The sequence below is a fragment of the Sebastes fasciatus genome, chromosome 14, assembly GCF_043250625.1.
Source record: "Sebastes fasciatus isolate fSebFas1 chromosome 14, fSebFas1.pri, whole genome shotgun sequence".
Taxonomy (NCBI): domain Eukaryota; kingdom Metazoa; phylum Chordata; class Actinopteri; order Perciformes; family Sebastidae; genus Sebastes; species Sebastes fasciatus.
The window spans coordinates 12,046,559-12,074,194 of record NC_133808.1 but is presented as its reverse complement, the minus strand read 5'-3'; the positions used below and the strand labels follow the sequence as shown (position 1 = coordinate 12,074,194).

Genomic DNA, 27,636 nt, shown 5'->3' with positions numbered 1-27,636 from the left:
GAATAAAAAAAAAACAGATTCCAGACAAAAGCCAATTCAACATTTTATTTCTCCAAGTGTGCTGACAGAACAGTGAAAATGTAAGAAGATGGTGTGTACACATTTTAACTATAAAAGCAAAAAGTATTGTGTTTGAGGTTAACTCAAAATCTGTGTATAAACAAAGTAGCTGTGAGCATCTCTCAGTGTTTGGCAGCACCGGGGAGGTGTTTGTACACTCAGTGGCTGGTTGCTCTGATTGTGAGTGGTCAGCTTTGCTTCAGCAGCACGATCAATACTGGAGGCTTCAGCTAGAGTCTTAACTCCAATATTTACGTGCTGCTACAGTAAGGCGACCAGTGAATGAGAAAATCCAACAAACTTTTTTTTTTAATCATCAGACAAACAATCGTCTATGTGGCATTACTTCAGACAGTGGAGACTAAAAATCCAAGAGCGATAGCAAACAGCTTCAACAGGTTGAAGAAGTGACAGTCAGGTTGTATATTCAGGCTTTACTGCGGCAGCACAGTATGGCCTGCATCTCTGTGTAACCCACAAACCATTCCGTGCTGCTACAGCATCGCCAGAACTGCAGTCGTGGTCCCTCCGCGTCTAACTCTTGTCATCTTCTGTGTTATTTACGGTCTTCATCCTCCAGGCTTCTAGTCCTAACCACATGGTCACAGATGGCTGCTTAGTACCTATCATTTATCTACCTAAAGACGTTCAGATGATCATCAGCATCTTTTTTTGCAGATCTTTTGTCCACTTCTAAAGCAGGCGAAGAGGTTTACCACCTGAAACACACAAAAACAGACAATGCAGTTTGAGGACAGCCTGTCAAAATTGCAGCGTTAGGCAAAAGTATGTGGACACCAGAATGTTACACGTGTATATGGTTGTTGAATATCTCATTTAAAATCTATGGGGGATTCCTATGATGTAACAGCGCTGCACTCCTCTGGGAAAACCAGGAGATTTGCACCAATTTAGCCACATAAAGGCCCCGACACACCAAGTCGACGGTCGACCAGTTTGGGGGCCGTCGGTGAGTGCCCTAGTTTTGGCGGTGTGTGCTGCACCATCGGCTCTAGTCAGCCTGACGTATCAGCTGGTTTCCCTTTTTGAATGACAAATACGTACTAGGGCTACCTGCTGGTAGGGAGAGTTATTTCATCTCGAGCAGGCGCAGAACATATATGGTTGTTGGCCGTTAGCTGTAGTCTTTGCGGTATGTGGCGTGCAACCTTTTTTGCCAAGACACGGGCTACGTGAGGCAACGCAACAGTCAGCCTTTTGTTGCTTAGTTCTTTGATGTCGATTTGGTGTGTCTGGGCCTCAACATCATCCCAAAGCTGTTGAGGTCAGAGATTAGGCAAGTTCTTCCACACACCAAACTCAGAAAAACATTTCTTTATGGATCTTGCTTAATGCACAGGGCCACTGTCATGTTGAAACAAGAGAGGGCCTTTCCCCAAGTGTTGCCACACCACTGGAAGCACCCAGTTGTCTAAAATAGCATTGTATGCTGCAACAATAGGATTCCCCTTCATTGGAACCAAGCAGTCTAGGCACATGTTTGTCCATATACTGGCCATATAGTGTACGCAAGTAATTTCACATCTTCAATTGATTGCTTTTTAGTGGCCATAGCAGAACTGTGTTTAAGTATCTTTTTCTGCACATTTTTAAAACTATTAGGAGGAAAACTGCATTTGCAAATTAGACATTGTTGCCTGAAATGGTTTAGAAGCATATTAGCTAATGTTCCAGCCAATTTTTTTACCAAACACTGAGATGATGAAACAAAGTACTGTGAAAACGGGAGAAAAATAGCAGTCCGTACTTTTGCATGACTCAGAATATAACATTTTCTTAGAAGTCACTCAAATATTGTGGCATTTACATAAGTTGTGTCTAGAAAGTAACCCGGGAGTTGGGGGAACCTCTCGCGAGATGGTTTAGGCATTGATCTTGAATAGTTAAGATTAGGCCAGGTCGTCGGGCAGTGAGTCTCGCCAGAGATTTAGCAGATTTCAGATCAGATTTCCCAATTTGCGGGTTACCTTTAAGACAGGACCATTTTCATGGCCAGTAAATACATTAGTGCTTTTGACAGGTGTTCCATAGACACCTGGGTGTAAAGTGAGCATTTGCGTCTGAGCTACAAAGATGGTTGCATGTCAGAGGGAAAGTGCAGTATCTCATTCAGTGGTTGAGCACTCAGGTTACAAAGCTAACTGCTGCTCCACTGTCCTCAGCTAAGTGTGCACCCAAACAGAAATCACTGTACTTAACCTGGGAAAATTAGGAAAAATCTTTTCTTTTGAAAAAGGTTGACTTTCCTAGAAACCAGTTACACTATGCAGTAACAAGCATCTGGTATTTAAAATGCACTTTAACCCTTTTCATGAAGCAAGAATGTCAAATTATTGCAAACTGCAAATCTCAAGTTTGCACAAGTGACAAGAGATAGTTTGTCTGTTCAAGTGGCATTTAGCAAATCACTGAAACCCTACCAGCATCAGAGGTGTTGTTCAATAGCTGACCAGACTGAATTAGTCCACTGGAGGAATCAGTAAAGTTAAGTACCATACAGTAGCTATTCCAGTTATAACAAGAATGTCAACTTTTCTAGCAAGATTTTTCAGGCTGTCCTGGTAAACAACATATTTGAACCTTAAAACAAAATCTCCCTTAACAAAACCTAGTTTGTATGCAAAGGTGCTAAAACAAACTTTGTCCTGATAATAATCCTGTAGGAGATGAGGTCCAACAAATGTGTTGCCACTAGAGGTCTCAATGGACCTGTAATTATGACCTTGGTCTGAAATGGACCTGATAGCCTGAACCTAATAACATCTCTAACATAAGTCCCATCCAAAAAGACACTGACAAGATGTACTGGCCTTCTCCTTCACACACACACACACACACACACACACAAGTGCAGCTCAGAGGATGCCCGAAAAAAAAACCCCAACTTAAATTAAATAATTCATTAATTTGCTTGAGAAAGGTAACAAGACACAATTTGGGGTTTTTATTCTTCTGTCCAAGCTACATTTTTGTCATGTGGTAGTGAAGCAGGGATTAAAAAAAAAAAGATTTAAGATCTGAGGGTCAGCTGCACAAACATATTGCTTTCATCAGTTATACTGTCTTAAACCCAGAAGGTAAACACTGGGACAGGATATATGAATTTGGTTGTTTCTTGCATTTAAAGTCGCTCTTTGGAATCTGACTATTAAACATCACCCTTTTTAGCATCCCACAACCAAAAGGCAGAGTTAAAAAATGGTCCCTGCTCTTAATTACATTACCATGCAACAATAAAGTAACTGGCCAAAAAAAGAGCCACAAATTGTTCACTGTGATAGATTGCACATCTCAAGCAACAGCTGAATGAAAGATCAGATGCAGGGCTCAAAATTAGCACCAGCCACATGCTGGTAAAATATGCAAGTGTCTGGTAGATTTGCTTTACTCACTAGCCAAAAAAAAAAAAAAAACCTAATGGTAAACTATTGAGTGGCTGGTAAAATTTGAACATTGACAACATTTGGCCGGTGAACAAAAAATAAATTAGAAAAAGTTAGTCAAGTGCAATTGCAGAGGTAAAATTATCATTATTATATTTGTTATGCTGCCTAAAGTTTTCATGAACTTCACCACCATCATTACCTAAATGTACCATTGTCGTCTAAAAGCCTCTGCGTTACCTACTCTACTGTCTCGCTTCGTCAACGATGAGATTTGCTTTCTAATGTTAATTAACACGATGCGCAAGCAGTCATAGAAATATGTGGGTTTTCCCCACAGAAATTCTAAGATGCAGATTGCGTATGTTATTAGTAATACTACAATATAGGATTTGACTCATCTTTCTATCTAAAAGCAAAATACATGTAATTCTCAGTGATCAACATTAATGACTACAGCTGAAATTTGTCATTAGGCATGCAAAGGTAGAGAACACAAGAAGTGCAACAATGTTATAGTCAGATACACCCGATAGTGGCAGGAGGGTGGGAAGACAACGAGGAAAGTGCTTTTAAGAAATGAATGAATTAAAACAAATTGGTGTGTAAGAGCCTGGTCCTTAATGACATTTCAGCCTAAACATTTTTAAAAAGTCTATCCATAGTTTACATTTAGTACCAATTTTACAATTATTTCTGCCTTCTCAAGAATAAGTTGTTTGTACATTTGCACAGCCATTGCAAAAAGTGTTGTGCCTTCTGAAGTAAGGATGCACCGATTCCGGATCAAATAGCTGAATCGGATATCAGTGACAATGGGGACGATCTATTAAATTTAATTCTATGTTTATATACTATATACATATTATACTGGAATTTTAATTCCTGTTTAAGTTTTGACCAATTTGCTGCTCCATTAAAAAGGTTTACACTTGAATTGTAATTCCTGTTCATTTAAAAAAAAAAAAAAATGTTGCCAAGTTGTTTGTGTACGATGTATTGTTTTAATAATTAATTACAATGCAGTATATTAGTATATCTACGTATTTATTTGTTACATTTTGTTTTACAAAGTTAGGAAAGCAATGTTTAAGTCAAGCCTGATGTTGCCTTACACATGCAAGAATGATCCCAGTCACCTCCATACATTGAGGCATACAGCTTATTAATTAAATACTGGTATCGGATCGGTACTCGTCGATACCCAAAGCCCAGGTATCGACTGAAAAAGTCGGATTGGTGCATCCCTATTCTGAATGAAAAATTATTATTCCAAAAATGAATGTTACTTGATAACTTATGCTGTTAAATTGGTGCAGGACACTTTATGGAGGATCATTTGGTTTAGAGTTTAAAGCATTGCAACGGTATCAAAAAGTCAACTAATAATACTCAAAGACATTTGATACACCACAAGTTACACTGTGGTTAATTTACAACTTCACTAGAGGGGTGTAAAATTGTCGGAGCTGTTGGGCATGACAAAATCTACTTGTATTAGTCCTGGGCTAATAGGGTCCACATCCCCTGCCACAATAAAATGGATAAATCAAATAAATAAAAATGGAAGCAGTGTGTGATAAAATGATTGGGAGAAACAAAAAAATAAACAGCTATTTTAAAAATCAATTCATAGCTTGTTACATAAAAATGCCACACACTTGCAGGTTTCAGCTCCTCCTCAAACATTTGGAGGCAGCTTTTTCAAGTTTTATATTATAGGCTATTTGAGAATTGAATCACCTGTTTTAGCTGTTCAGACGAAATAAGAAAATACATGAATGGGCTCTGGAAAGTTTCAGGTGCAAAGGGGTGTTTGACAATTTCTAACATTTGAAGAATTAATGAATAAAGAAAATTTAAAAAAACGACAAAAAGTTCTAATTATTCAATAAAAATAATTGTTTGTTGCGGTCCTAATTGTAAGCAAAAATCACAGACTAAAGCTAAGGCTGTTTATAGATTTTCCTGTTGAAAACAGCCGATACCCCCCTCCTTCCGACACTATATATATGTGGGAGTGCACACTGTATCTACACAATGCAAAGTGGGAAAACATGGGAAACACAATGTACACCAACTTGAATTCACATGCAAAAAATGTGCCTAATCATTTCCTTATCTTCAATGTCATATGTTCATGCCATTAAACTGCAACAGAGGTCATGACACAACAATTTACTTTGTCTATCCTTATAAATTACTTAACAAAAATGCACAAATTAACTATCCAGGTAAGTTGTGTATTTTCATTTTAAGCTGATCATTTCTTTACAAGTCCAGGTGGAATAGTTCACATCAATGAATCTAACCTCTCCCTATTTTTCTCCCTCTCTCCTTTAAGGCAGCATGCCCGGACATGTCACCTTCACTGCTCAGCCTTTTTAACCCATTCCTACGACATTTGCTCCCCATACAATGGCCTCAAAGAGTCACCTGACCCCAAGGTTGAAGGTCAAGTAACCTCCTACACCCCATCGGGTACAGGGACTGCACACAACAACCCATCACCTCCCCAGAAGTGGTCTGGGCCGGCCTGGTGTCTGTGTTACACCATCTTCTGCCTGTATAAGCACAAACTAAAAGGGAGATCTACATTTACGTCCTAAGCTGTGCAAAAAAAACTGAATGGCATTCACATTTATCCACATGAAAAGATCCATGCAAATTTGAGTTTCTCATTGTGTTCATAAAGCCCTCTATCTTCAACCACTGGGACTTGGAAAGAAACTACACCAAGTTAAATATCCACAGACACAACGGCCTGGTTTGAAAGCACTAACAACTTAAAAAATATTACTGATTTATACTAGTTACAGAATATATACTGTATATATATATATATATATATATATATATATATATATATATATATATACAGCCATCCAGTATACAATGAATGTAAGAGTAGACCCACTGTTTCTTTTCACTAGGGATGCACCGATCCAACTTTTTCAGTCTCAATACCGATACCTGGGCTTTGGGTATCGGCCGATACCGAGTACCGAGCCGACACATTTTTTTATGTGTAACAGACTTGACTTAAATATTGCTTTCCTAACTTTGTAAAACAAAATGTAACAAATAAATACATAGATAACATAACATAACATAAATTTACTGAATTGTTATTTATCATTAAAATATTACATCGTACACCAACACCTTGGAAAATTACAATTACTATTCAGGTGTAAACTGTTTTAATGCAGCAATAAATTGGTCAAAACTTAAACAGGAATTAAAATTCCAGTATATAATGTATATAGTATATAAACATAGAATTTAATTTATTGGATCGGCCCCATTATCACTGAAAGCCGATCCAGCTAGTTTAGTCAGTATCAGCCCGATATCGGTGCATCCCTACTTTTCACTTAGGCATGCAAGCAACATACACACAGCTACAAATCCATCACTTTAAAAATTTAAGACAGATAAACACCAGGTATTAGGCTAGCCAAATCATTGTTGTCCTGTGTTTGGCAAGACAATATCTCAGTACAAATTTACTCAATGTGCCACAACTTTATATGGTGTGATAAAATGTTTCACCAGCTACTGGGGCAGCATGAACTCAGCATGTACAGTAGTAAAAGCTAATAAAAAACAATTCATCCCTAATAACAAAAGCAACCAATTGTGATGACATATCAATAAGGGGAAAAATAAATATCACCTTTTACAAAACGTTTTTTCTTTTGCGAGGATGTGTAAGTCTAAAAGAAACCCAGGAGGTGTTGAACAGTTTGTATTGTTCATTGTAGACCAGGGATGCTACCTATGAAGAACTGCTTTGTTCCATGCAAACACCAGTACTGTAATGGTGTGTGTTAATCCTAGAAAAACCTGTTACATTTGCACAGCCAGCAGAACATGTCCAGCATAGCACAGGCAGAGTGACTGGGATTCCCTGGAAGCTACAGCCATTATCTTATCAAACGAATTACAGAAAACTCCAGAAACGTGTGAAAACACATACCTGGCATCAACAAGAGAGTAAACCCATTTCACAGGACAACAGTGGCAGATATGTGAGAGTGACCTCTGAGTCATTCTTGCACTCCACAGGTATACACCACCCCCTCCATTTACTGTCAGGTGGGAGTGTGACAGACGGACTCTTCAGGTACACAATATCTACACTAATGTATAAAATTGCACTGGAAATTAAAGCACAGCAATCATCTAACATGTAAAATATTGTTAAATGTGATTTGTTGTGCTGTTCTGAATTAGTTAATGAGAACAGGTTTTACATTAGGACAGTGCATGTCTTCAAAAGTTTAATAATAATTAAAAGTTAAAAAAAGATTCAACAACTTCCAATGAATGTGTGGACCACATGATAAGGTTCCCCCATGACCAAAAGCAGCATCTGTCATCTAAACACACCAGTGTGTCCACAATGTGTCTGGTGAAATATTTAATCTGAACACATAATTGCTGTACCTGCCTCTACTGTAGAAACAATGCATTTCAACTCAGTATTGCGCATTCCTCAACAAATTAATTTCTGATCTATCCAGTTATTTACTACTTCATTTGAGCTATTTCGAGCTTCCTCTTACTGCCACGGAAGACAGAGCAGCAATAAACAGGATGCAGACAAAGCAGTACACGGTGGTGCAATTTCAAAAAGTACGACCTGCGGACTTCATTTGCACTTGACCATTAGCATGAACTATATAAAAAAAAAGGCATGGCGGGAAACCAAAAATGTATTTTTGATAACTACCACAACTTTTAACATTACCGCAACTTGTGAATCACTACTACTTACAGGAACCATCAGTAAGGCTGAAATTAGGATAAGTGTGTATGATGTTACATGCACACATAAGCAAGAGGGGCAAAAGAGGAAGCAATGCGAAAGTGTGAGAGTTGAATGGCACACCCATACAATTACACAAACACACAGACTGTACTTGTTTTTTTGGGTGCATATTCCAACTCAAATGCCTAGGTTGAATTCAGATACTAACATTACTCCGCTTCAGTGTAAAAAAATTTATGTTAAACACACATCATGACCAAAATATTTCCAACTAAAAATAATGAGGCTTTCCCAGGACTTTAAGTTGAGTTGTTACACTTTTGATTGAGTTTACATGTTGACAAAAAAAATTATAAATAAATAAATCAAAGTGTAATATGGCTCTTGTGCATGTTACAAAATTACTTACATGTAAAATACAGGCACTAATAATCTGTGAGGATTTCACTATGTTCCTTACTTACAACTGTACAGGCAGTGACAACTACACACCAGCAGATCAACATGAGTTAAAGCAGTAAATTTAAAATGATGTGTGCTGACATTACTGTTGCAAATACACCAAATTAGTTTCTTGAAGCAAACTTTAAAAAACTGACCAAACGAGAAATTGTTGGTCACACGGTGTGTGAAAATATCTGATATCTGCACCCAAGCACACTGCCTGACTGGGGATAGTGGGTGATGTGTCACCTGCTTACCAAGTTAGGGCCACTAAAATAAAACAATACAAATCAGCCACAAATAATTTAGGATTATTATAATATTTCCAATCAAATTGCTCACAAGTTAATACTGTGGGCTAATCTAGCACTTTCAGGTAAAAAAAAAAAAAAGAGGCTGGAGCAGCAGCAATAAAAAAACACTGTGTGTGTAGTCAGGAGGCGGCATACTCTTGCTACATCAGATCTTACTGCCAGTGCTGTTGCAGGTTATCATATTACTACCTAAAATTTAATTATCAAGCAGAGGATTCACCAGCACTGTAACGGCTGACGTATTCTTTCTAAACATGCTGTCCAAGTCCATAAGCACTTCTGTCACTACACAAAAACAATAAAAGGGAATCTACAACTTTTTGAGTGCAGCTACAGAGAATCAAAAAATCGGCTTTTTAGAGAAAAGTGCTGAAATGTACGAACATTTTTAAAGCTGCTAATTGAATACATCAATGTTCACATCACAACAGATTATCTTACTTTAGCAGGCCACAAAATTCCACTAACTTTTTCTGCTTACCAGATTATACACAAACCATGACAGCAATTAAGCACATATCTGATAATTATTTTTTAAAATGTTAATGCCACCTCTATAACATCTTAAGTGAAACAGGTGTTAAGCCCAATGCACTACAGTGATGCAGCATCTACTCTATGCAAAAAAAAAATCAAAGCCAATGCAAAACATATGCTTGTAAGAAGCCTGCATATGCTGCACTGCTGTCACTGTCGCCTTAACTTTATGGATAAATACATCAAGCAAAAATACACAGACACTCATTTTCACAAAAGATCACAACTAAACTTAAGGCTTACCTAGAATGACGACATTTTAAACTATCCCAGAACTTCAATCATGTCTGCGAGAGAGAACTGACTGACGCACATAAAACCATTTGACAGCTTCTATTTAATGCTGCTGAGGCGTAGAACTGAAACCAAGGCCAACTTCTGGAAAATAACCAACAGGACCCGTGAAAACCTGTTCCCATCACCGCAAATTTGAATACTATAAAGTTTGTGCTGAGTGGTGCAGAAAGAAGGAAGAGAAGGGTGGGGGCTCTTTGCAGCCTGGCTACAACACATGTGAGCAAGTACAAGAAGAGAGGCACAGTTTCACCAGGAAATGGGGGTGGGAGCCCATTTTGCCAGAGGGGTCTGAGAAGACAGAATGATGAGTCACAGAATGTCATGCTAACAGTCTGAAACAGCACAACGGTGCTCCACAAAGACAGTTAAGAGGCAAATACCAGAGAACGGAGGGGAGACATAGACCTGTAGCATTTACAGGAGATCAACGAATAAAAACTGTTAAAATACACTAGTACTAATTTGACAATTGCATACAGGGACAGTGTCAACATTATTGTAATCCCTCTTCAGAAATATGACCAAAATATTTACACCTACTTCCCCTGTATGAGCAAGTTAGATACACATTCTAAAACTAGATAGCCGGTGTGTAAAAGTTTATATATTACTAAGATTCTTGATCACAAAATTTCCCTTTGACAAAGTGCTACCTCGTCCTTTCAAGAGATTACATCTGACAAATTCAAATCTGTAGTCTTCATGAAACAGAAATATCAGCAATAAACACACACTGCAGCCGATATTGTAAAACAGATTACAAAAGATGTCTTCCATCAACTAAATTGGATGAAATTGGATTTTAATGATCACTGCCTCAACTGAAATATTAAGTACAGTCTATAACATGTGTATTTTTGGCCCTTTTTTCCTCCTTTTTTATCCATTACACTGACACTGTGAATCATAACATTTTCAAAGATTTTTTTTTTTTATATCTACACTTCACCGGCTGAGGGTTCAGTAATATTTTGCAAAGACCTATCTGACTGAATTAACACGATGACAGACTGGTGGACAGATAATTTCAACTTTTAGCATGAAGTAAGCAGGCAGGTGTATTTAGTTTGTCAATATTTTTGTGTATGTATATACGCATCCTATACATCTTTTTATACATCCTATAAAACTATTAGATATTGTGCTTTCACTAATTTTATTTTCCATGCACTACTTTTACAAACATTCTATCTGAAAAATAATACTTCAAAACACATCCCGACTTAGGTGTAGTGACCCGAATAGCTTTTTTTTTTACACTATAGATCAATTTATCAATAAGCAGCATTTTTTTTTAATATAATCAATAAATAGTTGGGGGGGGATATTTTTAAACATTATGTGTGCATATCCAATTGGGGTTTACACAGCCACACATATAGAGACGAGTTGAAACTTGGGTTAATATAAATTGCCCATCCATTTTAAATACACCATGTGGTGTACATTAAATACCAACAAATTTGTTTATTCCTAAAGCAGATAATTACACGCCTGTCACATTTTTAAGTTATCATACTAGTCACTGTTTCATACACCCACAAATTAAAATGTTCTTGTCAGTCAGACACATCAGATCTTATAGTACAGTAATTTCCTCCTCTTCCTCCACCTCTTTGCTCTGCTATGTGGCTGTGAGAGGTCTTTCTCTCATATCACTAATTTCCCTCCAACTAAATGCCCTAAAAAAATAAATGCTCAAACTATATGAGGTGGGTGGTTTCATCATGAAAATGCTGTCTCACTTCTTCTACAACAAAATATTATTATAATAGGATACAATCTGCAATTTCAGTGAAGAAAGCTATGCATAAGACTAGTATTTAGTTTCATTTTCATTCAGGTCATGCATATCTAATTGAAGTGGAAACAACTCTTAACCTTACTACTGCAGAATATGTATGACAAAAAAAAAAAAAAATACTATTAGTAAGCATTTGTGACGGGGAAAGGGATAAAAAGACATTAACAGGGGAAATGGACACGTTCTCAATGCAGTTAATATGAATTAGGATTTTTTCATAAATTTAAACATGATACTTGACAATGTGGACACGTATTTGTTTAAATAAATGCAACACTGTAAAAGATATGAAGGCCTCGCATTATGTAACACATTAAACCGATCTCTACTTAGAAGGAAGTAGAAGGGGCGGGTTTAGGCGCACAATTATATGGAGCCTCTCTTTTTCCTCTCTTCTGCTTTATTAGTCAAGTAGTTCATTATATGAGAATCATGAGGCAGGATAAAATGACATACATGCAACCTCTCCAGTAATTAATGCTTTGGTCCGTTTTGTCACTATAAAGCGATTAGACCACGAAGAGAGGTTTTTTTTTTCTCCCCTCTCAATGTACTTGAATTTAATCAGAGCCCAGGGCACACAGAAAGTGGAGCGAGGCTAGTAAGGGGCAAAGAAGAAAAAAAAGGCAATGAATCTGCATCAAACTACGAAAAAAAACATTGCCTTTTTTTATTTTCAATAACTAATTTACTGCATCGTTAGTGGGCTATGACAGCCATTCGTCTTAACGTTTTAACAGAGCTATTAAAAGTTGAATCATCATCATGAAACAGCGACCTATAGGACTGTTGTCACTTTGGCTGAGAGCCACGTTGGTCATCTAACTGTTAAGGTAAGATATTCAAAAATCTATCAACTGTTACAAATCGAACGTTGAAATAAGAACCTATTTGGTCATCGAACGTTAAGGTAAGATATTCAAAATCTATCAACTGTTACAAATCGAACGTTGAAATAAGAACCTATTTGGTCATCGAACGTTAAGGTAAGACATTCAAATCCATCAACGGACACAAATCGAACGTTGAATATAAGACCAACGGTCATCTGGAGTTAATATACAAGAAGATAACGTTAAAGACTGCACGGTAAGAACCACTTTACGACACATACAGGGGAAATAAAACATTATTAAAGTCATGCCTGAGTGTAAGGTCATACAGGGATATAATGATAAACTTACCAGGTGTTTTTTCTGTCTAACAATCCCCCCCAAAACGCTTAAGTTACCACAAAAGGAACTGTGTGTCTGTCCCGGTTGATTTTTTTCCCTCCCAGTCTACCGTTATAGGAGCCGTTTGTTGACACTGTGCTTCTCCTCCTGCTCGGCTGCTTTTTTGCACCTCCCGCTCAAAAACTAAGGCTCCAATACCGGAAAAAAATAGTCCATTATACTTCAGGTTTGATTTATAACCACCAAAGTTAAGTGTCTCCTCCATACAAAATAATTTTACATTTTTAAAAAATATATCTGTCCTTCCTCATCTCTCCTGGATAAAACGGTCCGCTGCTCGAGCGCATATTCGTTTCTACCGTTACAGCGCAGCACTGTATATGTGCTAGTATGCTAAGCTAACAGGCTAGCTGCTAGGAGGAGTACAAGCTGTGGCAACGTCTCTCTAACGTCTCTCCGTCTCCTCACAGTCCAGTTTGTCCGATTCAAATTTAAATACTTTGTGGCGTCAATTACCTGTGTTTCCATTGAAATTATCCCCTCTCTCTAAAAAGCGCAGTTTAATTTTGAGCGCCCCCGTCTCTCCGCGGCAGCTTTCTTTCTCTCTCTCTCTCTATGTTCGCAGCAGCATCCTCTTCTCCCCGCAGCTGCTGAGGCAATCCGCAGCTCACTCGAAAATGGCGCCGAAAGATACACTCCTCATTCAAATTCGATAGAGCCTCCCATCGCTCCCATTGGCCGAACGCGGAGCGGAGTCCGCGCCGCTGATTGGACGCTGAAAATGCACTCTCGAATGATCTCGCAGCCCACGCAGCGTTCCAACAGAGAGAGGGACACGTTAACTCTTTAGCTCCCAAACCACTTTTCACAGCAAATCACCCAGAGCTGTGCAATCTTTACGTTCAAACTTGTTCAAACCAGAATTTTTTTTTAAATATGAAATGAATGCCACGATCCTTATGTACTATCTTGGACTCGAACCACTGGCGCACTTTACACTTACTTTACACTATACATCTTATATATCACTTTATAGACTGCACATATTACATTTATTTATTTTACATACTACATTTATTTATTGACAGAGTGTATACACTATGTTCACCCATTCACTCTGTATCTTTTATATCTCTATTTATTGTTTCTATAATTTTTGTATACCTTTACATCTCCTGTGTTTCACTCTGTTTGCTGATGTTGCTGCTTTGACACCTGAATTTCCTTCCAGGGATTAATAAAGGTTAATCTTATCTTATCTTGTCTTATCTTATCTTATCTTATCTTAAAAACACCATGCAGCTTTTATAAGTAACACAATATACCATATAAACTCTATGGTGATACAACATGTGTGTTGTAAGTGCAATAAAATCCGTACTAAATAGCATTACCACTATATTCATAGCCCCAAAAATAAATATTGTATAAATTTTAAAAATAGTATAGTTGCATGAGATTCCTTGTTTTGAAGCTGCAATCGAGCAAATATGATTAAAAACAAGTTATTATTTTTCTTAAACGGTCACTATATCCTGACAGTAGTGCATAAAACAGGTTAATCTGAAAAAAAAATCATGTGCCTCTGTGTCCTCCGGTGTCCTCCGGTACTCCTAAAGGCATCTGCATGATTTCACAAACCGGAGGAAAACAACCAATCAGAGCCGAGCTGGAGCCTTGCCGTCTTTGAGCAGCTGTCAATCACTCGCAAACTCCGATCGAATGGCCAAACTAGGCAGATAGATCAAATATGAAACAATATTTGTTACTATATGCCTATTCTCACCTCAAATGTTTTCAGAAATATCTTGTAGTGTACTGTTTAGCGGCAGGCTCCAGCTCGGCTCTGATTGGTTGTTTTCCTCCAGTCTGTGAAATCATGCAGATGCCATTAGGAGCACCGGAGGACACAGAGTCACATGACTTTAATTTTTCAGATTACCTGACTCATGCTCTACTGTCAGGATTGTGACCGTTTTATGAAAATAACTTTTTAAAATCATATTTGCTCCAATTCTACCTAATTCAGCTTTAATGTTATACCAAACATTGCCATTTGTCAAGTTTCTTACCACTGGTGAATATAAGCGACCAAAACTTTTACTGGAAGCTCCACAGCCTTTACCTGTAAGCATGATAAAGGTCTATTGTACCAACTGAACTGGGCAAATCCAAAAGCTCACTCCATAGTGATCCACAACAAAACAGCAATGACTGGCCTCGTGGTTATAATACACTGCTCTTCACTCAGATGACCCGGACTAAAATGTGTCATCTGTCTGCTATTGCACTTTAACTCACTGATTGAATTCATAATCAGGCATATCCTATATAAAAATGTGACTAAATGATTTTATATGCTTTTTGTCAGAGTTGTTAAAACACTGTTTGAACTGTGGGCATATAAAAACACTATTTAAGCTACAGACATTTAAAGCCTTTGGTACAGCATATCATATATAGCCTATAAGGAGAGTTATTTCACATTACATGTAAATGCATTGTCTTAAGGCTGTATAAGAATGCTGAATACGCTGCAATACTTTTCTTACCATCGTGTATATGAGCGCCATGAATGTGGTACTTATTTGAAATAAGCATTAGGGCTGTGTATTGGCCAGAATCTGGTGATACAATACGTATCATGATGCTGGGGTAACTATTCAATATATTCCAATACTGTAAGCAAGGTGATATATTGCTATTTTTTTTAATTTAAGTTTAGGAAAACTGTAATAGTATAAAGAACAAACCAGAAATACACCAACAAATATATAATGCATCCAAATAGTGGGCATGTCTATAAAGAGGCGACTCGTGGGTACCCTTAGAACCCATTTTCATTCACATATCTTGAGGTCAGAGGTCAACGGACCCCTTTGAAAATGGCCATGTCAGTTTTTCCTCGCCAAAATTTAGTGTAAGTTGGGAGCGTTATTTAGCCTCCTTTGTGACAAACTAGTAGGACAAAAGAGTACAAAGAGATTCCTTGGGTTTTCTAGTTTCATATGTTGCCAGTACCTTCATTCTAACTTTAAAAGCCCACTACAACCTCCGAAAGACCGAATAGCAGCCGGGCCCAACGGTGAGCCGTCAGATTTTCAAGAGGTTAATTAAAAATCGACACAGTGTTTTGGAGAATCGATACAATATCACAACACATAATATCGTGATACCCATCTGTATCTATATTTTTTTTACACCCTTATCTGGCATATGCTTATTATTAGGTCAAGTAGTAAAGGAATCTGTGGGATTACTCCTAAAATGCAAACATCATGACACATGTGAAAACGCAGGAATGAAAAAGCCTTGACTTTGAGGTAAAGGGTAAAGGGTCTGCTAAACTATAGGCGCTCAGTCAGCAGTTACAGTATGTTCTCCTTCCACGCTCTCCTCGATCATAATGTGGAGTTGGGTTTTAAAGATGGTCCGTGCCACAGTTCAAATGAGGACATCTTATCTTAAATTGCTGTGACATCATACTGCCCTCTCTAATTTGAAGTTTCCTTTTCAGCTGCCCCATTTTTTTAAACGTTTGACTAATTTGTTTACCACACCTCTCAAAGAGACATAGATATCAAAAACCCATACCATTATATGGCATAACCACTTCTTCTCAATTTAAGATCAGCTTGGCAACACCACACGAGTGCACACACACTACTGTAGTGTGCATGCAACGGGCCAAAGCAGGGATGGGTTGGGCTCTGCCACAATAACCCTGCTGTTATCATATCTAGCGTAGCATATAGTGTACCTCGGGCAAGATAAACAGAGACAGCCATTTCATCCCAATGCACACATAATAACAATACACAACATTCACCTGCTATGTCAGTAGTTGGCTCCACCAGGGTGCACTGGAAAAAGAATTAGCTGCAACCTGCTATTAGTTTTATGGAAGTGAATAGAGGCCAGTCTTTTGAGCACAACTTTAACTGAGTTTTTAAAAAATGTCTACACAATCAAATATGTCATTTACTTTTTTTAATGTATGGTATTTTAAAACTTTATATTTTTATTATGGTCCTCATCAAGAAGCATATATAATTTCTTTGCATTGCGGTGTACGTTTTTGTTTTACTTTGGAGTACAGCAGACTGGGACAGAGAGGGCGGCCATTGTGTATGCGTTCTGGTGTAGTGTGGACAATGGGGCGGAGAGGAAAAAAACACACTTGTTTACAGATAAACTGGTTTGGACAGGAAGCCAGTAAGGAGGAGCTCTGTGTTGTTAAACAGGCATGTGGAGAGGCTGGGATGAGCCAGCAAAAACACCACCGTGACCATAGGGGAGATCATGATGCAGTACTCAAAGACATTACACACACACACACACATACACATTCATATCTACGAATGCACATATATGCAGTAATTACAACTTTGCAGAATTTGTCAGGGTTTTAAAAAAATTACCCGCTATAGTCAAAACCCTTCATAGACACAAAAAGAATAGTGTTTTTTGTTTATTTTAGTTTCACTACGAGAAAAATTAACAAGATAAAAAGGCGCTTGTGGGTCCCTATTAGCAGTGCCAAACAGTAGCCAAGCCGAGCCCTGGTGAATACTATACAGTCCGTCCTGCATTGTGTCACCGTCACATGAGCACACGCTGCCTTCCATTAGGCAGGAGATCCTTATGACTCACGAAAACACAAGTCACATGTCACTACACAAATGAACCATGCTACTCAGACTGCTCTGTTATCCACGGCAGCTTTTCCTGCAGGCCCAAATGAAATCACATCATAATAATGCGTCTCTTCATTAGGACGGTTCGAGACAGAGTGGGGCTCTCCCTTGTCTTCTGGTAGACGAGCTGAACAAGAGGCTCAGTGTCGTGTATCGCGGCGTCTGAACCGCAGACGGCAGGCTAACCCCGGCTGCAAAAGTTGCCACGCCGGGGCAGTTTTAGTTCAACGCAATTTGATTTCATGTTAGATGACTTGCGTGCATGGTTGGCTGTTACACTCAGCTGCTTCTCATTCGAGGAGGAGTTTTACAGATTTTTTTTCCCTCTCTGTCTCTCTCTCCCTCTTTCATCCCTCATGTGACTCAAAAGATGGCCTTTCACACCACCACCACCACCACCAGACATGGGACTGCATCACATCAAATGATAGGGAAATAGGCAGCTCACAACAAGCTTCGAGAGTTCTGAAGCAAATCTTTAGTTTACTGAAGTGAGGAATATCAACAACAGACTGGATGACACCTTAAAGACAGGTTGATTAAGGTCAGGAGTGACATCAAACAAGGGATAAGCACCCTTGTAGCCTACAACAGAGGAGGAGTAGTATTAGTAGTAGAATAGTTTGCAGCTTTAAAGGGGAACTATGCCCATTTTCAAAATGAATACGTTATTCTTATGGTCTGAGACAATCCAAAAATATTAGTAAAAATGAACAACTCTCTCCCAAATCTAAAACTTAAACTTGTGATGTCAAAGGGTATAAAGTGTGGAGCTGCATTCACAGACAATGAATTGGGAGAGAGATGTTCGAGATGGGACTGAGCACCCAGGGGAATGTTCTGAGTATATGAGAACATTTTCTGTTTCACAACTGACAACACTACAATAGAGTAAAGCGGATTTTGGTATAAAAAAAAGACAACAAAACATTCTGTGGGTCCATAAAATCAGATACACCTATCTCCCGATCACGATACTTGGGTGCCAATTTGATATTTATTGCGATTTTTGTTAACTTTTTTAACACTAGACCATGGGGAAAAGTTGAATCATACACTTCTGGTGACTTTTACTTTGGAAAATATCTAAATTGGTAAAATAAAAATGTTTGATTTTCAGCATGTATGTAGTCAGAGATGTCCTGAAGTCAAATTGTCAGGAATTATTTATTACATTTTTTACAGTAACCCAAAAATCAAAGAATAAAGACATTTCCCTCACAGATTACTGGCATTTTCTTTTTAATTTATAACGGACATGTAATGTGTTATACATCCATGGTCAGCTCCATCGGGGCCGTTTCAATGCATTTAACAAAAATGTCAGTATATGGGTGCTCTACAGTTGTAGCGTCGGCCGATTTGACCACGGAAATGAGTGACGGCTGGCTTGACCACATGTTACCGCAATACGATTACATTACTTGTCCATGACAGAGTTAGCATGCAGCTTTACCCATCATGTCTAGCTCTGCTTTTCCTGGCAATGTGTGAAACCCAAAGTGTTTCCATACTTTACTGTATGTGTAGTGTTTACCACTTTGGATTTAAAATGTGAGGGTGCAGGTCGTATCCACGTGGAACCTCTGCTGTTTTCTACTTTCTGCGGTTTGTTTTGGTTGACGGATACAGAATGGCTATGACGTCATGTTACTATGACTACAACAATAAAAGTGGTAACTTCCTTCAATCTCCACATAGACCAAAATGAAGCAAATATATTGAATCTGGTAATAAAAAATTAATTTCAAAATCGTTAAAAAAAAAATTGCAATACATAGGTGAATCGATTTTTCCCCCCACCCCTACCATTCATTATCTATGGAGCAGCTCCACACTTTATACCCTATGACATCACAAGTTTGAGTTTTAGAACTCTGTTTTTGGGAGAGAGTTGTTCATGTTTACTAATATTTTTGGACTGTCCTAGACCATAGGAATAACATGTATGAATTTTGAAAAATGGGCATAGTTCCCCTTTAATATCAGCGTAAGGCGCCAGCAGGTGACTTCACTTCACTCGACTCTTGATGAAAGTGCAATGAAATCACCTTCTGTATGGAAGCGTTAGGTGTTGGTTGACATGATGCACAGCTCTCTGTGGTACATTGCTGTCTATCCCTGAATTAAATTAAGCGTTACAAATGAACAGTGTGATAAAATCATTCTTACTTGTGATTGTCGTCATTTTAAATAAAGTTAGTTCCATTCACTCTTTGAATCAAAAATATCAGAGACTAAATGATGTCCTTGTGTGGAGAAAAAAAAAACTCTTCATAGTTAATATCAACCTGGATCAATGGAGTAATAATATTTGGGGATATTTTGCAGTGTACACAAGAAGAAGTAATACATGCATATAACAGCCCAGTAGTCCAAATGAGCAGCACCCTGCAACAACATATAAGAGACTATAGGCTTACTATATTAATGTGGCCTATTCCCTCGTCTTGGTCCTTAGAGAACACAGTGAGCCCCACTGAGAACTCCACACTAGAGAGAGACTCTCCATTGATGTCTCCTTGGCTCCCCTCCCCCTCTCTCTATGAGACATCTGTAGCAGCTGCCCCCTTGTGCTCCTGTCAGCGGGGCAAAGTGTGTGTGTGTGTTTGCGTGTGTGTGTGTGTATGCACTGGTTGAGGTGGGGAGGTTAGCGTGGGGCGTGTTATGACACCTCCCCCCTTTGGAGGGGTCCGGCCCGCACACTTGTGGGACATCACATTTATCAATGGCTAATAGTCACTAGCAGGTCACCCTGAAAACACAACAGAGACCTCTGACCTCTTTTTAGCACAAAGGCTGCGAGGTGGTGCACGTTAGCCCCTGGGCGATATAAAAAGTGCATACACGCAACTTTTTTTACATCTAAATTGGCAGTCAGAAATCATAATAAGATACTGTTTTTTCTATTAAATTAAATGATTTATCTTAAAGTGAAACTTTTATAGTCCGGGTCCTGCTAAACACTATCACATGCTCGGCCAGCAAGTTCAGATATTAAAGCACAAGAAGCCCTTTTTATTTAGTCTCTATATGATCTTACACACATTCTCACACATAGCAATCACATTAAGTGAGTATAATTTATTGAGTAGTCTAAAATTACATTACGAGCATAGGGGACAATTAAGGGGAAAAACTCGGCTAGCTGCACTGGTTACATGGACAGAGGGGTGGGAAAGTGTTTAGTAGCAGAAATACAAGGCAAGCTGAGGAGAGTAAAGAGATGCTCCACTTAAAAATACTTTGGTTTCAGAGTTCCTATGAAAAGTTTCAGCAAAAACTTCCCTGTAGAGACTGAGAAAGCTGTGTAGTCTACCAACACAGAACTGTCACTGACAAGATCCTCAACAGCAGCTTGGTTTCTCCAAATTGGTTTCTAACTCTACTATACAGTTAACACAGTAAGACTTTCTATTCTCATATGTATGTATGTAAATATCCACACTAAATGTGGGGTCAAAATGCCCATAGGATCCTGTGCACGAAGCAATACAATTTGACGAATAACCTCAGAGTCAAACACCCAGGTCCCTGTTTGGGCTGTTTAACGAGAGACGTTTTCCATTCAAAAGAAATGGCATTGTTACTTGAGTGACAGGTTTACATCAGCCAACAAAACATATTTATGTTGCTTCCTGGTCTAGTAGTCAGTTTTTTTATTATCTCGACGATTGTCCACACCCCTCTTCAGTATTTTTTTTTTCTTTCTTTATTGAGGCAGACTGCTGAGAGGGATTACAGAGAGGGCTAAACACAAGCAAGACCTAATCCTAGGCATGCAGGGTTACAGAAAGGCCTCGAAGAATAAGTTTCGGAAGCCTAACTGCGAAACTTTTGGCCGGAAGCTGGTGATTGAAGATATATATTTGTGCCTATGTTCTTTATCTCTATATTTGACGATGATTGTGCAAAAAATAAACCCGAGTACGGCATGAACAGCAGCTCCACCACAGGATTAGCACTCTCCACTGAGACCCGGATGGAAATGATATAAATAGTGTGCAATTTAATCAAAATACAGAATTAAAAAAATCAGGTGACAGTCAGAGACAGGTGTAGCCCTTATTAATTACCATACAAGAAATACATCAACACGTCTCAGAAGACCGTTCAGTATCTGCAAGGAGACTATTGCAAATTAATTTACCGCAGTATTATTCTAACATGACATGAGCTCTAGCGACAGGCTACAAAAGCATCTCACCAGCCTGTCCTACAAGACACTTTTAATGGACATGATTTTTTCTTTTATGCAAGTTCTAGCCTATACATTTTTCTCAATTTCTCATTTTGTCTCTTACATTTAGCACAATCTAGACTCATGCCTTGTTTAGATCATGGCACGCAAGTTCAGAGAGTACTTAAAAACCACTAAAGCCTCCAAATTGCATTCATGAGTGTTGTACAGCATGCCTCGGCTCATGCTCTATGAATATCAGCAAGATAACGTTTAGTATTAGTGTTTGTTTTCAGTCTTGCCAAGTCTGCGTCCAGAAACAGTTTAGAAGCAAACATTACACACCAATTTCGACAGTAAAGGATACGTTTTGCACTCAGATTTAAATCTCTGGATCACATTTTAATACACATTTGACACATTGGAAAGACTGTATGCAAAGTGAAACAAAAGATATACACAATACATACAGCCCTCTAATGTATTTTCCATAAGTATATATGCTCATGAGGTGTCAACTCTTAACTGATGTAAGACTCTCAGTACTGTTGTTTTGATAACCGGAAAACTTTCTAGGCTGTGTGTTAGATTTATATTAGTCACCGAACACAATCAAGTAAATATAGCTGACATTTAGGTGATGCTAAAAACTGGAATGTTTATTCAAAATGGACTGAAGTGCTACGGCAAATATTCTAAGTATTATATATATATTTTCTTATTCTGAAATTAATGTTTTCTAGTGAAATGACTGTTTGCCATTTTTCCTCAAGGGCATTGAGCTATAAAGCACAATATTCATCAAAACATTAGGCCAATATTGGGATAGATTTCCAACTGCTTGTCTCAAGTACACAGCTTGTATTTAATGATCTTATGCTCTCATGTAAAATAGTGTCCAGAGTGGAAAGTGTCTCCATTCTTCTAGTATAGTAGTGATGGGCGATACCTTCAATTTTAGTTTGAATCTGAAGTAATATCATTGCAGGTATCACCGATACTAATACCAACACTTTGCATTGATGAAAACTTTGAATGTAATTTTATAGAGAAGGAACATTACATAACATTACATTTAGATAATTAAGGAGATTGCTGTCTACAGTCTTATTATTGTTTTACAGTCTAATACTACTACTAGTACTATGCAGCTTGTCACAAGACAGCTGGTATTTGATTGCAATATTTTCTAACAAAGACTCTGTATGTAGCCCGCCTCATGACTCTTTTTCTGAACAGCATCTATCTCTGACAATAACTTTGGATATAGTTTCTCATTTGTTGCAGTTTTGTTGGCTCTTTCTGCATGTCTAACTCTAATATGTGTTTGAACAAGCCAAGCATCTAGTGTACATTTAAACGCTGACAGCATTTTTGTTAACAGGTAAGATAATTGAGCAAATTTGCAGTTTTTTTCACCAGGCCGTTGTAGGAGCTGAGGGCCGGAGGCGGTTGGTGGTTACGATGCTCCTGCATGGTTGCAATTTAGCAGTACGTGGGAGAAAAAAACTGTACCTTTAAAACTACGGTATTATCAGTACTCCTGCTGAAATCGACACAAAAAGATGCAGGTGTCGCAGTATCAATACTTTTGTTATAGAACCTGCCATTACTATTTTCTACTGTAAAACCCCATTAAAGTGTTTTTCCCCCTTTAAAATGTTTTTGAGGGAGTTTTCCCTTATCCGAATCAAGGGTGTGATTTGTGATAGTGAGATATAGAAACAGAATTGACTCGACTAGACATCCTGGGGGATCAGTAAACATTTATGGAGTAGGCTGTTGCTGAGAAATTTTGTGTATGTATGAAAATTAAACAGCAGCCTCCTAAGTGTTCCACAGCCAAGTATTTTTAGCACTGAAACTGGAAGCACGCTATTGACAGATACTTCAGCTACATCTTCCATTGACACTCTCGAAGGTTATATCAAATTATATGCTAGGTCACCTAACCATGCCTGCATTGTAATGACGTGGTCATAAACAGTGTTTAAGGCACATCTCATTCAAATTTAAAGTGTCAATCCTTAAGATTTCAGTCATGGTTGATTTAGAATTTCTATTTGAGTTCAAACAATGAAATTATGCTTCGAGTTTAGCAGTCTGGAGTCTTGGTGCCTTCAAATAGGGTCGTGTTTACCGTGTTCGCGAGAAGAGTCCATATGAACGCCCTCCCTCTTGTCATATTCACGACCTCTTTTCTGAAAGCTCAGAGTTCACGAGTTGTGACGTTGTCAGAAATCACGGAAGCCATGGAAGTAAATATTTTGGCACATAAGCTAATATATTGTAATTTTACTCATTATTGTTTTTCTTCGTAATTTTATAATAGGCCTGTGGAAAATGTTGATATTCCCAACAGCCTCATCTTTTTGACTTTGGCAAGACTCCAGCTCGGCTCTGATTAGTTGTTTTCCTCCGGTCTGTGAAATCCTGCAGATGCCATCAGGAGCACCGGAGGACACAGAGGCACATGATTTTTTTCAAATTACCTGTCTCATGCACTACTGTCAGGATATAGTGACTGTTTTATTAAAACAAATACCTTTTTATAATCATATTTGCTCCGATTCTACCCACTGCTGCTTTAAAATCTCAGTCCCGGTTGATTTAGAATTTCGATGGATTTATGCTTCGAGTTTGGAGTCTTTTTGAGCTTCAAGTTTTTGTGGGCATAGTTAAATTTTTGTGTGTGTATTCAATGGAGAAAAACTGTAATTTTCTGGGAATATCACCACGGACACCCATTTCATAATGCTGCAAATATATAAATATTGCAATGCTTTCATCAGTGGGTCATTTGGCTATAGATAGTGACTTAACCGATATTTATTTAAATGAAAATCTTCAAGATTGCCACTTCATAGTAGAGTATAGACTAGGCCTATAACACATAGTAAAAAATAAAAACATAAGAAACAAATGCAGGATAAACTGTATACAATATATGATAACACGTGCAATGTAAATGTGCAATAACACATTGGTCACTTTTGTGTCACTTTTGTGCACTGTAAATACTGTAAATCTACTGTTACGGATATGTGTGCAATAACATATGCTGATCACTCTGTGCAATAATGATATGATGCTGTGCAAGAATTATAGAATTATCTGACGGACACTTTGTGCAATAATCTGGCAAAACTGTAATCTGGCAAAACTGTCAACTCATCAATATACATATTGTATTTTTGTATTTTATATTGTATTATCTTTTATGTACAGCTCAAGACCCTCCTCTTTTCTTTGGCTTTCGAATGTTCTTGAATTGTGATGACTAATTGGCCTTTTATAATGCTCATTATAACAGGCTTTTACTCATGGATTTTATCTTGGTCTCTGTCTGTGGATATGTGTGTGATTTTGTTGTCTGCTCTGTTGACCTGTTTTTATTCTGCCTATGTCTGTAAAACACTTTGGTCAGCTCATGTTGTTTTAAATGTGCTATAGAAATAAATTTGACTTATATTTTTCATATTCATATTGCACTAACAAATTGGTCACTTTTGTGTCACAGTGTACATACTGTAGATCTACTGTTACGGATATGTGCAATAACATATGCTGATCACTCTGCAATAATCTGGCAACTGTCATCTCATCAATATACATATTGTATTTTTATATTTTATATTGTATTGTCTTTTATATTTTTTATATTTATATTGCACTATCTCTTTTTTATTGTATTATCTTTTCATTAGCACCTATGGGATTGTCACAATCTAATTTCGTTGTACTACACAACTTGAATCTTGATCGTGATAGACTAAAATGCAAAAAAATAATAATAATAAGCTGACTAACAACATCTTGGCTGTATGAGAGTGTATAAAAAGCTTCTGGAAAAAATGTTTGATAAACTCTAAAAAAAATCCAGTCTTGAAGCTTCCATAAAGACAAACCTAATCTACTCATTGTCCTTGTTTCTGGACTACAAATTGAAAATCCCCATGCGGAAGTCCCGCCCCCTCCGCACTCCAGCCTGCTCTACCTCGATGATGTAACCACTTTCCAAATATAGCGTGTTGCTGATGGCCATGCTGGCTCCCCATTGGCCGAGGCCGCTGTCGCTCTGCGTGACGTCACCGCTCGATCGTGTTATTATTGTAAACAGCCCGCCTGCTCTCTCTCCACCACCGACGCTCTGTGAGCCGAGCCGACTATATACTCCATCCAGTCCTTTGTTCATGCAGCGAAAACACCGACGCGACAAAAACGCTCCTCCGCGCTCCTCCGTCCGCCCAGAAACACTGGCACATCAAAAAAACCTTTCAAAGCAAAGTTTTAGACACATAACCTCACTCAAAATGACGACATCTGTTTCGTTACATTATTATACTCGTGCTTGGGGACGGGTTTATGTCACCGATCACCGGGATTCTTCAGGCAACCGGCGACAAGGCTGCTGCTGCATGAATAACAATAATAAACTGTCAATGCACAGACACATTTAGTGGGAATAAAGGCTGATCACATTCATGATTTCACATTAGATGAACTAAAACCTACAAACACTGTTTTTTTTTTGGGGGGGGGGGGGGTATGACAGCCTTGTTGTCAATGGCTCCTAAATGTCAAAAAGAGTTGTCATTTTGAAAAACAGCGTGCACACCGACATCCCCCCACAATGAAGATAATAAAGGCCTATAATAACTTATATCAATAATTCGACATTAAATGGACTTTTTACTTTGTGTCCCGCGCGTCGCAGAGAGAGAGAATCGACCCAAAAAATGCACACTGTCTACGCGTAAAACTCAACTAGTCGAGAGGGTCACACAGAAAAAAGTTTAAATGACTCCACTGAATGTTTAATGGCACTTACTCGAACAAGCCTGGACGCCTTTTTCGGAGAGTGATCGACCCGCATCTCGCTGCCGGAGAGCCGGTCCGCCGGTCCGGTGGTGGTGGTGGTGGTGGTGACACCCCTCCTCCTCCTCTTCCTCACTCCTCACCTCGACCATTTCCATCCAAGTTGTGACAACAAGCTTCCATTCTCCGACTAAGTGCAGTTTCAGCAAAGCTTCAAGGAAGTTGTTTCTTTTGTTCCAGTATTTTTTTTTTGGTTGCGTCAATGTTGCGAAAAGGAGGAGGAGGGGGGTGGTGGAGAGAGAGAGAGAGGGAGAGAGAGAGAGAGGCGGAGCGGTGGATCCAGAGAGAGAGACCGAGAGAGAGAAAGAAAGAAAACACACACACATCTGAGCGCACCATATAGCCTATAGTTCGCACGCCTTGGCACATTAACGCACAGTAAAAACCCTTCATCCAAATCCGCGATCAACTCGTCTCCAGCAGCTCTCAGCTCACGTGTCTGTGTGCATCCTCTTCAGAGTGAAACAGACAGTAAAGGCTCCAGGTTTTGATAGGCTATCCAAGATCAGGCTACTATATACAGGTCGGTCGGTGCGCCCAGTGCGCGCCTACAGAGGAACGGATGAACTGAACACAACACAACACAACACAGCCCACATCTCGGTGACTTGGATTTCTTTAACTAATCGTGTATACAGCTTGCTTTTCAATGGCGCTCAAAAGGTTTTCTTGTCTTGTTACTTCGTCGAGCCAGATCCTTATATAAAAAAAAACACAACACGAGAGCAGCCTATATACACGCCTTTCAAACTAGTTCCCGGACAGTGCAGGGCGGTAACGAGACGCGCAGTAACGCGTTACCACCATCAGCCAACAAAGAGTATAGGAAACTCACAATAATTCACCTTTCATTCATGTTTAAATTCAGCCTGGAATGAATTTTCGTAATTATCCCCCATCCCACTGGTTCCTTTTCTTCACTCGCTCTCAAAAAAGTTTACTCTCTCTCAGGTTTTTATCAAACAAAATGCGCGCAAAGACAATTTGGACATCACTGAATGGATTCCCTGCTTTTCTGGCGGTAAAGACAAGCAGGACCGGATAAAAGCAACGCAACAAGTAGAGTATA

General features: G+C 38.6%; 1 long non-coding RNA gene across 1 annotated transcript; it reads right to left on the bottom strand.

Moving 5' to 3' along the window:
• Positions 1–31: 31 nt before the first annotated feature.
• On the bottom strand, positions 32–26,510 carry LOC141782455 (uncharacterized). Its single transcript, XR_012597118.1, has 2 exons — positions 13,329–26,510; positions 32–779 (listed from the first exon to the last, which is right to left on the bottom strand). It is a non-coding gene; the product is annotated as an uncharacterized LOC141782455 (long non-coding RNA).
• Between the last annotated feature and the right edge of the window lie 1,126 nt (positions 26,511–27,636).